A 13,793-nucleotide genomic window follows, 5' to 3' on the forward strand; every position below is an offset into this window, starting at 1 on the left:
GCCAGTCAAACCTTCTATTGTCATAGTAGTTTCTAAGATTCCTTTAGTCCTTTAAAATATTTGTGAATTAAACCCAAATTCTTTGAAAGAGGGCTGTTGTTATTTTAAAAAAGGTCTATTCATCCTGACTCAGAATGTACTGGCCTAAGTGTCTGCAGGATAAAGGTTTTAATTTCAATATTTTTTGTTTGCCTATAGCAGGGTGTCATTTTTGTTTTAAAATAAACCACAATTATCATTTAGTTTGTTATAAAACATTAATCTAATGTTTCAGTAACACAAATTTTCACATTAGTTTTACATAGCGTCAAACTGATTTTAAGATATGTATCTTCCACATCTCTCTCTATATGAATACAAAATATTGAAGTTAAAGCCTTGATCCTGCAGACACGTAGGATGGTCACAATTTTACTTCAACAAATAGCCCCATGGAAGTCAATAAACTGCTCATGTGTACCTTAAAGCTAAGCATGTGCATAAGTGTTTGCAGGATCAGAGGACAACATTATTTTATCTAAAACTTTTCTCTTAGATACTTGGTTACCATTTATTCAATACTCATACAAAGTACTTTCTCCTATAAAAAAGCCAGCCTACCTGTCCATATTTTTTTAATAAAGTTTGATAAACATGCCTGGTTTGGTCAATAAGAGTACTCAGCAGTTTCAGTCAATATAATAAAATCCCCAGAAACGCAACTTGGCCTGAGTGGTGTAAAATGGCTGTCACTGCAGTATGGTAATACCCTTCCCAATAGAGAGATTTAATGATTATACAATGGCATAATGTTTCTCTAAACAAGAAGAGAAGTTCAGTGTTGTAATGATTAACATTTTATGTCTGATGCTTACATGGCAATGATTTGTAAACCTGTTAAAATTTCCCAAATAAGTACTGCTTTAAAAAAAAAAAACAACACAGAAAAAAATCCTTTTCCTCTTAATGGCATAAATGTTTGTCATTTCCAAATTGCTTCAGTGTTAACCATGAAAAGTTACTTCGACTTCCGATACGTTGTCAAAGTTAACTTTTTTATACACTGGTCAAAAATACGAGTCAAAATTAGACTCCTAAACTTATATTCAGGTTTCTTAAGAAAGGGATTTTCAAAACACTTAGTCACTTCGGGAACACAAGTCCCACCGACTTCAAAATGCAAACCCTGTTGGAGGCTAAACTCTTTTGCACTGGAATCAACTGAGTCCAACGCTGGTGAAGGCACCCAATTAGTCCTGCTTTGCCCTGGGGAGGTGAATAGCTAATTGGCTCCTGGACAAAGAGGGTGCAGCTAATCCATAATAAGTAGACTGAAGAAGCTCAGTTGAGTGAGGAGTTGGCAAAGGAGACAGGTCTCTGGCTGACAGAAGCCCAGAATGAGGTGCACAGAGACAACAGGAGCAGCACACTAGAGGGACAATGTACACTCCTACAAGGGAAGCCCTAAGTTACAGTTTGTAAATAGAGGGGAAAGACTTCAGGAGCTCAAGAGGGTAGGAGAACAATTCAGTTTTGTTCTGACTTGTTTCGGATACCTCAGAAAGGGTCTGAAATTAGATAATGTGGCCGGACTGTGGGCCACAGAAGATCAGGGGCCAGAGGCAGGTGACCAGCAGGATGTGCTGAAGATAGCAGCAACATCCCACACTAACTCAAAGGGGCGCTGGGAGGGAATGAGCCCCGTCACAGATGGGCTCCCTGGTTGGATTACATCTTAAAATGATGCACTATGCATATGTGACTCCCAGGATGCACTGTGTCAGTTTAAGCTGATGGAAGAGCATGGTGCATCACAGAAAACGCAGTCCACACAAGAAATCTGGTCCATAGTGGATGACAGGGACATGAGGCACCCAAACTAGAATTCCTATAAGGCACCATACAACCCAGATGGGCATAGTTTGATGTCAAACTGACTCAAAATAAAATATTTTGCTTGAATTTTTCTGACTTTTTTTTTTTTTTTAAATCAGCAACATCAAAAACTTTCTATGAAAAAAACAGGGTTTTTTACATTTTAACCTGGGGAGAGCTATGTGGACATTCTTTTAAAAATGTTTAACATCTCAGTTAATTTAAAAAAAAAATCTTTCTGGATTATCTCTGGGCTAACTCTCCGTTTGGATTTTAACATTCTGGCAGACAACTCCAGCACTATGATGTCTTCTGAGGACCCAGATATTGCTCAGGGCAATATCTTGCTTTTGCTGCACTGTGAAATCCTATTTGTCCATTTACATTTCAAAACTCTCATTTTACATTAAAAATTCATTTTACTTCTCTAGACCTCTCAAAAATTAGGACACAAGCAAGGTTTTTAAAGCATCAAGAGAAAGATAAAAATAAAGCTGAGCATGCTTCTGAAGTATAAATGCAGCATTCAGAGATGAGAAAAATCAGATTCTTGCTGGGGTTTTTTTGCCTATTTTCCTGCAATTACCATTGCATTCCCTGAGTTTCCCTGCAATTATCATTGCTTTTTTCTAGCTTCTCAAAAAAAAAAAAAAAAAAAGATTAACATGCTCTATTTTAAATGTGTGCTAATTTTGAAGTGGCACATTTTCCTAGAATATTAGGATTAAGATCAACAGCTGCATGTTTCCTTAAATCTCCCAGAGATGAAAAAATTATCTGTTAAATATTTTGAAATATGTTGCTTTATGCTTCAACTATATGTGCTTCTTTCCAGAAGACTTAGGTTCAATATGGCATTTAGCGTGTGTGCACATGCACGCATAATATATATGTGTGCATGTGCACATATATATTGTGTCTGTGGACACCTGTGTGACATCTAAGCTCTTTTGTGTGTGATATACACAAAAGTACTATGTTAACATTATTAAGGTTGCAAAGTCAAGCACTCAAAAATTAAGAAATGCCAGAATTAACATTGCCGGCACAATCTTAATTCAATCCCCTTATACATATGCATTATGATACAGTCTTTAATTACATGATCTTATATTCTTTTTTCCACAGGATGCTGCCTCATTCAGCATACAGCATGGACAATACTCACTTCAGAAACAACTATTTAATATTTTGTTTCATCCTCATTGTTCAGTGTGTGGCTCCAAGTGTTATTTGCTGAACACTATTCAAACCCTGTTCTGAAGCTTTACTTTGGCACTCATAATTATCATCATTAGTATCTGAGAACTTCGCAAACATTAGTGAATTTATTTTCACAACACCCTTGTGAGATGAGGAAGTGGTATTATCCCTCTTTTACAGATGGGAACTGAGGCACAGAGAAATTAGGTTAAGAAATTTCCACTAACTTGGGGTGCGGAATTTGAGAAACCTAGGACCTTATTTTGGAAGGACTCCAATTTTTGAATCATACATAGACCCACACCACACACCCCCAACTCACCCACCCACACACACCCTTCATTCTGGCATTTCCTAGCTTCTGAGTGTTTGACTTTGAAATGTTAATGTTCTTTTAACATGGGTATGTGTGCAGAGGATGTGTTATATTACAGAGAGAGAGAGAGAGAGAGAGAGAGAGAGAGAGACGTGCTATGCTGTGGATGAACTTGGGCCTTTGCAAAGTGAAAATATAACAGGATCAACTAGTCTCAGCTGCCACTCTCTGAGCAGGCATTAGATCAAGCTTCCTCTTACAGCCCCACCAAGAAAACCCAATCCTGATGGGCAGCCCCCCTCCCCATTAATTAATCCCATGTGCAGATTACTAGCCATGTGAAGCTGTGGTGGTTTTTCATGTGGATAAGTGTCTAGTAGAGATTAGGATGAGACTAAAAAAATCCATTTTTTTCCTTGGTGACCCAGAGATTCAGCAAGGCTAGTTACAGAGAAAAGCTAGTGCATAACCCAAAGTGCTGAGGGGGCAACCGAGCATTAGACAAGATGGCACAATGAACCCCCCTCTGGGGACTGCTGAAAACACTTTCCCAAAAACCCTTAACATGCCACACACATCACCATTTACATTAGTTGATTCCATAGAAAATATCCTGGCGGGTTCTGCCTCAATAGTTCTGGGTTGGGGAGAAGCCAAAGTGCGGACACTGAGCTCTTCAATGCTTCAAACACTTGGTACAGTGCTCCAAAACCCTAAACTTTACATTGAAAGCATGAAAGCTCAGCTCTGCACTTTAAAAGAGCAGGCAGAACTCCAGACAAGCAGCCCTTTTCAACAGCAAGCTGCACGCCAAGAACTGGAAACTTGCCTTCAAAGTAATAACCAGGGTGGAATTCACTTTTATCCAGCGGCCAATTCCCAACTTCCCACCCACCCACACAGGACACTAGATTCCCAGCCCTCAACCCACTACCACCATTTTTAGACGTTGTGGTCAAGCTAGCTAGGCAGGAATAAAAACTTAGCCTGTTCCAAAGTCTGGAACTTGCTTTATTAAGTCCTGGAGCAGTACCCAAAGAGTACTACAAGTCTGAGCAGCAGCAGCAGCTTTAAAGCCCTAGGATGGGATTGTCAAAGCCATTGAGGGGATTTGGATGCTAAATCCCATTTAATTTTAATAAGAATTGGGTGTCTAAAACCCTTAGGCAACTTTACATATTGCACATGCATGCTTAAAAATGAGGAGAGGTGATCTCTCAGTTAACTAGAGCAGTGGTTCTCAACCAAGGGTACCTGTACCCCTAGGTCTTCCAGAGGGTACATCAACTCATCTAGATATTTGCCTCGTTTTACAACAGGCTACATAAAAAGCACTAGCGAAGTCAGTACAAACTAAAATTTCATACAGAACATGACTTGTTTATACTGCTCTATATACTATGCACTGAAATACAAGAACAACTTTTATATTTTAATTCATTTATTTTATAATTATACGGTAAAAATGATAAAGTAAGCAATCTTTCAGTAATAGTGTGCTGTGACGCTTTTGTATTTTGCATGTCTGATTTTGTAAGCAAGTAGTTTTTATGTGAGGTGAAACTTGGGGGTACTCAAGACAAGACAAATCAGACTCCTGAAAGGGGTACATTAGTCTGGAAAGGCCGAGAGCCACTGAACTAGAGTAAATCCCAAAATCAAATACATCAGCCACTTAACTTCAGTGGGAAATAGTAGCTCATCCTAAACATGGAAGTGACTATTATTTTGATGTCAACAACAGTGTGGCACTGGAATGGCCTCTCTGATATCACAGAGTTGAAACCACATTGAAGGTACAAATACTAACTTTTCTTTATGTTTTGTGCAACTATTAACTTTTCAATTTAGTAAAACTTAAAAACATTTAAATAAATTAGGTGATGCAGCTTTTGATCTGTCAGGGTTAGAAGCCTCCTGATGGACCAGTACAAGTGGTCATGACTAATACATTTTCTTCAAGCTATTTTTCTGGACTTATGTTCAGAAGGAAAATAAAAACTGGGTCCCTATAACTGGACCTGCTGGATTTAGTCTTAGCATCCTCTGAGAAGCCTTTAGGCAAGATACTCACTGTTAAGAAACCCAAAGATCTGGAACAAAATCAATGTGACTTCTTCCAGCCTTGGGGATCCCAATCTTATTCTGAGACAGCTAACCTCATTTCTGCTTATTCGCACATAACTTTTTAATGTCAACTATTCTTTGCATTAATGTGTTTTTCTGTCTTGGGTGACGAAGTGGAAATTAACTCTTCTGTTTTCTCCATTTTAAACCATGACAGTTGCCTTCAAACTAGGGCAGACTTCCCAGTTAGGTCACAGTAAAATTCAGTCTTCTCCCAGTTTAAGCCTCTTTCATGATCATCCCCAGGATTCTTAGAAGACCACAGAAGTGGAACACCACACAGCCAGGAACAAGAGATACAGAGCTCAGGCAGCATTTGCTAACTGCTAGAAAGGACAGTTTTACTCTCACATACACAAGCTGTTGCTGCAACCATTTTTGTTTTGATTTGTTTTTTTAATGCTAAACATTTGACATCACCTGGATTATCAGTTTTATTGGGACATAAACCATTATGCTGAGATCTGTATTATTTCAATGCTCATCCACATCATAATTCTTCACATAGAGCCACAGATGCTTCAACGACAACAACAAAAACAGATTCACTTTGGGACCCTTGAAAAACACATACATGATGAACACCATCACCTCAAATCACAATCCTTCAAAACCCAAAGTCTTTTGTCTAATGAAAACTGTTATCGCTCTTTAATAAGTTATTCAGCGTTTAAAAATAGCATTCCTCATTTCCTGCTCCATTGATCACCACCTTAACGTGAAGTCAAATTATTCAGAACTTCTACTCCAGCCCTGGGGGATAGAACTCCTGTGTTTTGGGGCTAAGTACTTCTCTGAACAGCTGTGAAGAATGTTCTGAAGTGGGACAGAGCAACGAGTTCTTGACAGTAACAGACGTTAATCTACCATTTTATTTTACCGTTTAACACAAGTCGTTCTAGGATAACAGTGAGCCAGGCAGAAAGCTAGTTTTGTTCTCAGAAATGTTTATCTGAAGTAACTTATATCCACAGGGCTAACTTGTGTTGGGAGGAATAGTATTGAGGAGACCACTGAAGAGATTAATTTTACTATATAAGCCAAGATGGAGCAGGGAAGTTCTGGTTTATTCCAAAACTCTACCCTGCTGCAAGATACTTGCTCACCAATGAAACACCTTCCACATCTTCACTCACATGGAGATCAATGTCTAGCTGCTGGCTTTAAACATTAAAGCTTCCAATGTGGTCCAGAGGTTCTCAACCAAGGGACACAAGGGCCTTTGAGCCTTCCTCACTCATGGACACCTCATGTCCAGCCACCTTTCCTTCATGACACCTCATGACACCCCTCGGCGGCCAGGCCAAATTTGAGTGAGTGGTGTTGCAACCTGGCACAGTGGGTCACAACACTTGCTATCATCCTTCAATGCTGAAACTGAACAATACTGCCCTAAAAATTTTGTGGATATTAAAACATGTGGTTTTTAAAGGTTTCTTAGCCGACACACAGTTAGACAGCAGGATCAAAGGCCTGATTTATTTATTGGACTCAATCTATTAATGGCCCCAGTTCTATCCAGATTACAAAATGGGACTTTCCAATGTGACGGAAGGGTTTGAGGGAAAGGAAAAAACAAACAAAAACAAATAAATAAAGTCAAAGGGGGAGTGATTTAAAAGAGGTGGAGAACTCCTGTACCAGACTCAGGCCCTGCTCCTGCACGTGGGCACAGGGGTCTGCCTGCCTGCATGGAGTTCACTGAGAGATCCAGGCCCAAAACTGCTCCTATCATTAAATTAATCTACTATCAGAAATGAGTTGGAGTCACAGTTTTCAGGTGGATTGAAATTCACATTCTGGTCCTCTACACAGGCAAGGCCTATGTACCACTTAAGTCCCATTTGGCCTTATTGTGAGGACTTAGTATTATATGGCCCTTGTGTTGCCCTGCTCTACACTGGGGTGAATTTCAACTCCTACAGAATTAGCTCTAATCCAAACGTCCCAAAAGTCTGGTTGGGGGAGAACATGTCAGATCCGGTGTTTCCTATAGGGACCCATTTCTAATGTACATATAACAAGGAGTACTGCTATGAAAAAGATTTTCTATTCCTTTTTCTCTTCACACAGACATTCCTTTAAGATTTTCTTTTCATTCAGAGATGTAGGTGCTACAAGAAGAGCGGAGTTTACTCATGTATAAAAAGAGTAAATTACACATGCCTTTCTTTTTTGCTGTAAAACTGAAAATAGTTTTAACAAAGTATTAAAGAGAAATTGAAAGTTTATATATTTATCCCCTCAAGTTTTCTCATCCTCCCTCCCCCACCCCCAAAATAACCTGACAGAGCTGGGCAACATTACCCACTGGAACTTATTCTTTGAAATGCTTTATCCTCACATCACATAGGTATCCCATCACGCAGCTGATACATACCAGGTGACATTCCTGATGCAGGGGAAATTCTGGCAGCCCCACTGAAGACTATGGGAGTTTTGCCACTGACTTCAAAAGGAGTCAGGATTTCATTCCTAGTGTTTGGGCTGGGGCTGGAGGTTAGTTAGGCAGTTGAAATGATGGAGCAGACATTATATCCTGCATTGTAAGGGGCACAACTATCTTTTTGGGGAGGGGACCTGTTTTGATGGTCCATCCTTGAGAGGTGATGAAACCAGAGTTGTTCTAAAAGGCCTTGAGGGAAGATGGAGTGGCCTGTCAGAGCAGCACTATCAAGGGTTTGGTAGGATGTTATAATAAACTTCCACCACCCACTGAGCACCCCATGTGCCATCTTCTGTGAGGACAAAAACAGAGGTCATCTTAATTTACAGATGACCTACGACACATGCAACAGAAGGAAAAATAGCGACAGCACTGTTTATAAGGGTCTTGGGCTGTCCTAGAAAGCTTTTGGATTCCAATGCTGTGGGTGTGCAGGAGACAAAGAAGAGGTTCTTTGCCACCGGCACAGCCCCTGCAAAATCTCAATCAGCAGATTCGTTTGCTGTAATGAACAGCTTGGTTAACCCGAGATGTTCTTACTGGGTGCCTGATTCAAATTCCTCCCCTTGTGAAGAAAGTTTGGATTACTTTGCAGATAAAAATCCAGCAATTTGAGGGTGAGCTGTCTCCTTCCATAGACACAGGGCATTAGCTGGACGGGATTACAAAGAAAGAGGACAGATGAACAGGGGCACAGCAGGGAGAAATACATCTGTGGAATTTATAAACAGGAAAGGTTCCCTTGCAGGGTATTTACTTCAGTTCGCCCTAAAAGGCAGTGAAATAACTCCAGAAATAGTTTTTAAAACTTATCAGAGGTGTTCAGCCCAAAAGTCATTTTAAACGTCACACAACCAAATAAAGACAAAAAGATTACTTGCCCAAAACATCCAGAAGAGACCCTTCTAGGCCTCTCCTATCTGTGGAAAGGGTTAAGATTATATACTTCTTCCCTTATTTCCAACACGCCTCCCCTAGACTAGGGCTACCACTGATCCAGACAGGGAACCTCTATAGAATAAATAGGAGTTTTGCATAAAAATCAAAGGCAGGACGTGACCTACTTTTTAAGACTTATTATATAACATATTTGAGGGCTGATGTTTTACTGGGTTGTATCTGCAATATGTGAGGGACACTTTCTTTGGAAGAAGTTGGTCCAATACAGTGGGGTATTTGACATTTTCACTTTAGATTTATGTGCTCAAAACGTCTTTTTGATAGTTTAATATATTGTGGGGATGGGGGAACTTTCTTCCTGTCTATATTGTAAAAGCAATAAGAAGCCAAAGCCTCAGGCACTTAGTTATAAAACTGACCTTTTACGGTGTGTCTGGATGTGTATATTTTATATATATGTATATAGGAGAAAGACCATGAACGAACAATCTAAGAAAAAACTGCCTAAACGCTGAAAGAAAAGCAGTTTCAAATGTGGATGCAATAAGGCTACAAAGATTTTACTTTAAAATAATACTGCTTAGGAAATAGTGTCTATTAATTACTACAGGCATATTAAACCCCTTATGCAAACAGCATGCTGCCTAACCTCCCCTACACCACAATTGACTTGATCTCATTATGTATTCTAAATCTCAACTATTTGGATTACAGCCACAAAATGTTTTTGCACTGCCTTTAGGAAAGCTTTCCAAAATCATTAATCCATAAACACCAACAATATATGTCCGTCTCTCTCGTGCCAAGGAACAGGCCTGATTTAATATACTCCTAATTCAGTGAATAAAGAGTTGGATGGCAACATGCACCAGTAAATTTTAACCCTTCCTCCATGTGTCATGTTACTTCCCTTTCCCTGCCATGAAGTACATATAGTTATTAAATTAGTGTGTGTTTGTCATTACCGTATTTTCCATGAACGAACTAGCACTATTTATCAGATATCCTAATAAACAGTGCTCATTCATTCATGGAATGGGATTACGAACATACAAATGGAGACCAGCTGGCAGAACAGCAGTCAATAGAAGCACAGAGGAGACCCTCCATATTAAAACAGACTTCACCAGTATAACAGTGTCTCTAGATCTGACAGGTTACAATGTCCATTTTAACATATGCATTTGCAACAGCTTTAAGAGTCAGATCAAAGTGCCATTAAATGCCAGTGACCTGAAGAAGAGTGCTGTGTAACCTCGAGAGCTTTTCTCTCACCAGCAGAAGATATTGCCTCACCTACCTTGTCTTTCTAATATTCTGGGATGGACAAGGCTGCACACTACCTGTTTCTGTCAGCTAAGAGTTTGGAAACAGTCTACGTAGGTGGGAGGGTAGGTGGTGAAAGGAAGAGGCCAAGAGAGGGGTTCTTCTACAGATCCGGTTTCAGAATTCCATGGGCACCAACACCTTATGGTCAGAAGTGGAGGCAGAAGTCACCTCCCTCTGCTTGCAGACACACAGGCCTCTTCAACTTGAGCTGAAGGAGCCTGAAATGCCTTTGGTTGTAACAGCATGAGGGCTCGATACGCACAAGTGGGTGTGATGTTCCATTCATTAGAAAGCAGCGATGACACCCTTCTTAGGCAGAATGTTACTGCAGTGCATCTCAAGTGGTCAACAGCATAGTACTGTTTCCAAAGAGCAGCGCCAGTGTGTGTGACATGATGCCCCTCACGGACCAGCCAAAGACTACCACATCACCCACTGGCCCCACACCTGATGCTAATTAGGGCTTGGAAACAGGATTACATATTTCTGCTGCTGTGCTAGAGGGTGGCTGGGTCTTTTATGGCTCCAGTTCTGTATCCAACAAACTGTGGGTGGACTGCTTGCACGTATGCAGAGCCCTGCATGGAGCTCAGCAGTTCACCTATGCATGGTCAATTGCAAGATCTGGACCAAAGACTGTAGATACTCATTTGTGTAGCAATCTCAGAAAGCCAGGAGGAGGGGGAATGTCAAATATATTTAAAGGGCATTAGTGCACCTGTTCCCTTTAGAATAAATTTTTGGTCACAGAAAGGTCATCACATCCATCAATGGCATTTTTGCCTGCTTAATGCATTGCAGAGTACCCCTGAGGCTCAGTGACAACGCAGGCTGCCACCGTGTGAGATATTCAGTGCAGGTACAGAACGAGCCTCATGTCTTTGCTACGGCATGAAAATCATTTAAAAAACCCTTTTCTTTTAATTTCATTTTGGGACCATTAGATTCTAATATGAATTCACCTCACAGTTAGACAGAAGCACCACTCTATCTCGCAAATTGTGTTAAGAAATTTTCATCTCAAATCTTTCACAGCAATTTAAAATCACCATTTCAACATGATGCTCACTGAACATGCCTGCAACTCAAGAGCAATGACCCAAATATACTGTTTTACGGCTTGTTCATTTGTCTCTTAGCTATTATTCTGCATTTCCATCCATGGTCCTCCACATTCTCAGTTTCCTCCATTTGCAATGCCAGCTTTAACACCTGGGAATATTTTGTCCTCCAGTTTCAGGAGCATTTTGAATATTTTCCCTGCTATGTATTAAATGGAGCAGAAGGCAATATGGTTACCTTTAATTTATGGCACTTCCTCATGCATGAGCTCCACTTTCAACAACCTCAGCAGGAATGTGCAGTTTTGCAAGAAGTATTTGTTTTCTGGTTGTTTACCTGCACAGCAAGGGGATTGAGGGGAAAAGAGGGAAATCAGGCCTATTTATTGATTTTTTTAAATCCCAAACACAGAAAGGTGGAATAAAAATATTAGAGATTGGCCCGAGTCACAAAATGTGAACCCACCTTTCAAAGGCTCACAGCTTTTTGGATCAGGGCAGCTATTTAGAGCCTGTTAAATGTTTCTCAGATTACACTGGAGGAGCTGACAAGCCTGTAGCAGATATAATTTTAAGGAATACAGATAAGGTTAAAGCCACATGACTATATATGAGATGGCAACAGGCTCAAAATGAAGGAACACAATAATACTTTATTACAGCTGGCAACTGGCACCCTCCACTATATTTAAGGTTGCAAATCAATTTGCATTACAATCCTCTGGTTCTGTATGTTCATAACTTTTCATATTTCACCTCTGTGGATTTTTCATTGGTGAGGAAAAGGAATACGAATAACATCTTTCCAACTATTGTTGCATTGTGGCAATGATGAGTTGAGGGAGAAATGGAATTTTCTACTTCTGGAAAAAAAAAAAAAATATAACCACAGTTCATCTGGATAGGACTACAGCAAAAACTGCTGGAATTTGAACTGGGCACGTTATAGTCCTCACTAAGGACCAGTGCCATTGCCAGGGGTAGAGGGAGAGAATTGAGAAAACTGGGATTTTAGCAGAGCCTAATGAAGTCCTGCCCTCTTTGTGTCATCACTGGTGCCATCTGTTTGATCAGAGGCAGGGCTACACACTGCTCTCAAGCTGCTACTAGAACAAATTTGCATAAAGATTTTAAGTGTTCCACTGAAATAGATAGTAAAATCCTCAAAACTACAAACAACCAACAAAAAACAACCGGAGCAGCAAGAATAGGAGAAAAATCACACGCATGACAAGAAGTTGGTAATCACTTAATTTTAAGAAATCGCTGCCATACAAACCCAAAGCATTTTTTTTTCCTTTATAAAGATAGCACTCCCACAATGTAAACAGATGCACTGTTATCCCAACCTTGCACAAAATTGTGTCAAACCAAACAATAATAGCAGAATAGATGGAAACTCACTCTCTCTCCATCCCAGGCTCCGTAATGGTAGGAAATTCAAACCCTTATACTGATCACTTAGATTCTAACGAGTTCCAGAGGGGTAGCTGGGTTAGTCTGTTTTTAGCAAAACAGTGAGAGTCCTGTGGCACCTTAAAGGCTAAGAAATCTATTTCGGCATAAGCTTTCATGGGCAGAAACCCACTTTGTCAGATGCACGAAAGCTTATGATGAAATAAATCTGTTAGTCTTTAAGGTGTCACAGGACTCTCACTGTTTAGATTCTAACATTATTAAACAGACAATTATTTTTTCCTCTCTCTAATTAAAATTAAGAAAGTGGGTGAAAAGAGAAATCTGGAAATTCAAAAGTTAAGGGTATGGCAGCAAAATTAACTCGGCCATATTGCACATATGCTGTTTTTTCTGTTCGTTATTATTTTAGTAACGTGTTACATGTGTATACGCCAGAAAACGTACACTGCAATATACAGGCTGTGTAACTCAGCCAAGTTAGTGTTGCTTTTGGAACCTTATCATGTTGACAGTTCTCTTTACATTTAGTAATAATACTTTGCACTATAGTGCCTCTCTTCTGAGAATCTTAAAAGAGTTTTATAAAAATAATAATCAAATCCCCACAACCAACATGAAATACATATTGTGTTGGATGTTGGAGTAAACTGAGGTCCAAAGAGGTTCAGTGACTTCTCCATGGTTAATAAATCAGAGTCAGGAATAGTTCCCAGGAGGTTCTGATAACTAATGACATGCTTTGTATCACACAAATGGAAGCTAGAACAACATTGGACGTTTAAGTCAAATTGTTTCATGCACAGACGAATTATTTGGTAGAGGAGATTACCAAAGGCAGCACCAGAAGATGCAGCTGCAAACACATTTTACTTTTAATAAAAAAGTGAGTTCGAAAGGGGCTTAGAGACAAAGAACGATGACAGGGTACAAATGCTAGACAGATGTGCTACAAGTCCTCCCTTCCTGTTAAAAAGAGGGATGATGCTCTGCTGTATGAGTGATATCAGTTTGGTTCTAGTTCTCTTGGCTAAGCAAACCCTGCGTGTAGTTTTGTTCTCCTCTCAGTTATGTAACTGCTCTCCTTGACATATGCTTAAGGGTTAGTTTGAGGTTAGATTGCACCTTTCTGAAAAAATGA

Source organism: Emydura macquarii, unplaced genomic scaffold (assembly GCF_026122565.2).
Source record: "Emydura macquarii macquarii isolate MOO-44397 ecotype Brisbane River unplaced genomic scaffold, CSIRO-AGI_Emac_v2 contig_1045, whole genome shotgun sequence".
Classification (NCBI taxonomy): domain Eukaryota; kingdom Metazoa; phylum Chordata; order Testudines; family Chelidae; genus Emydura; species Emydura macquarii.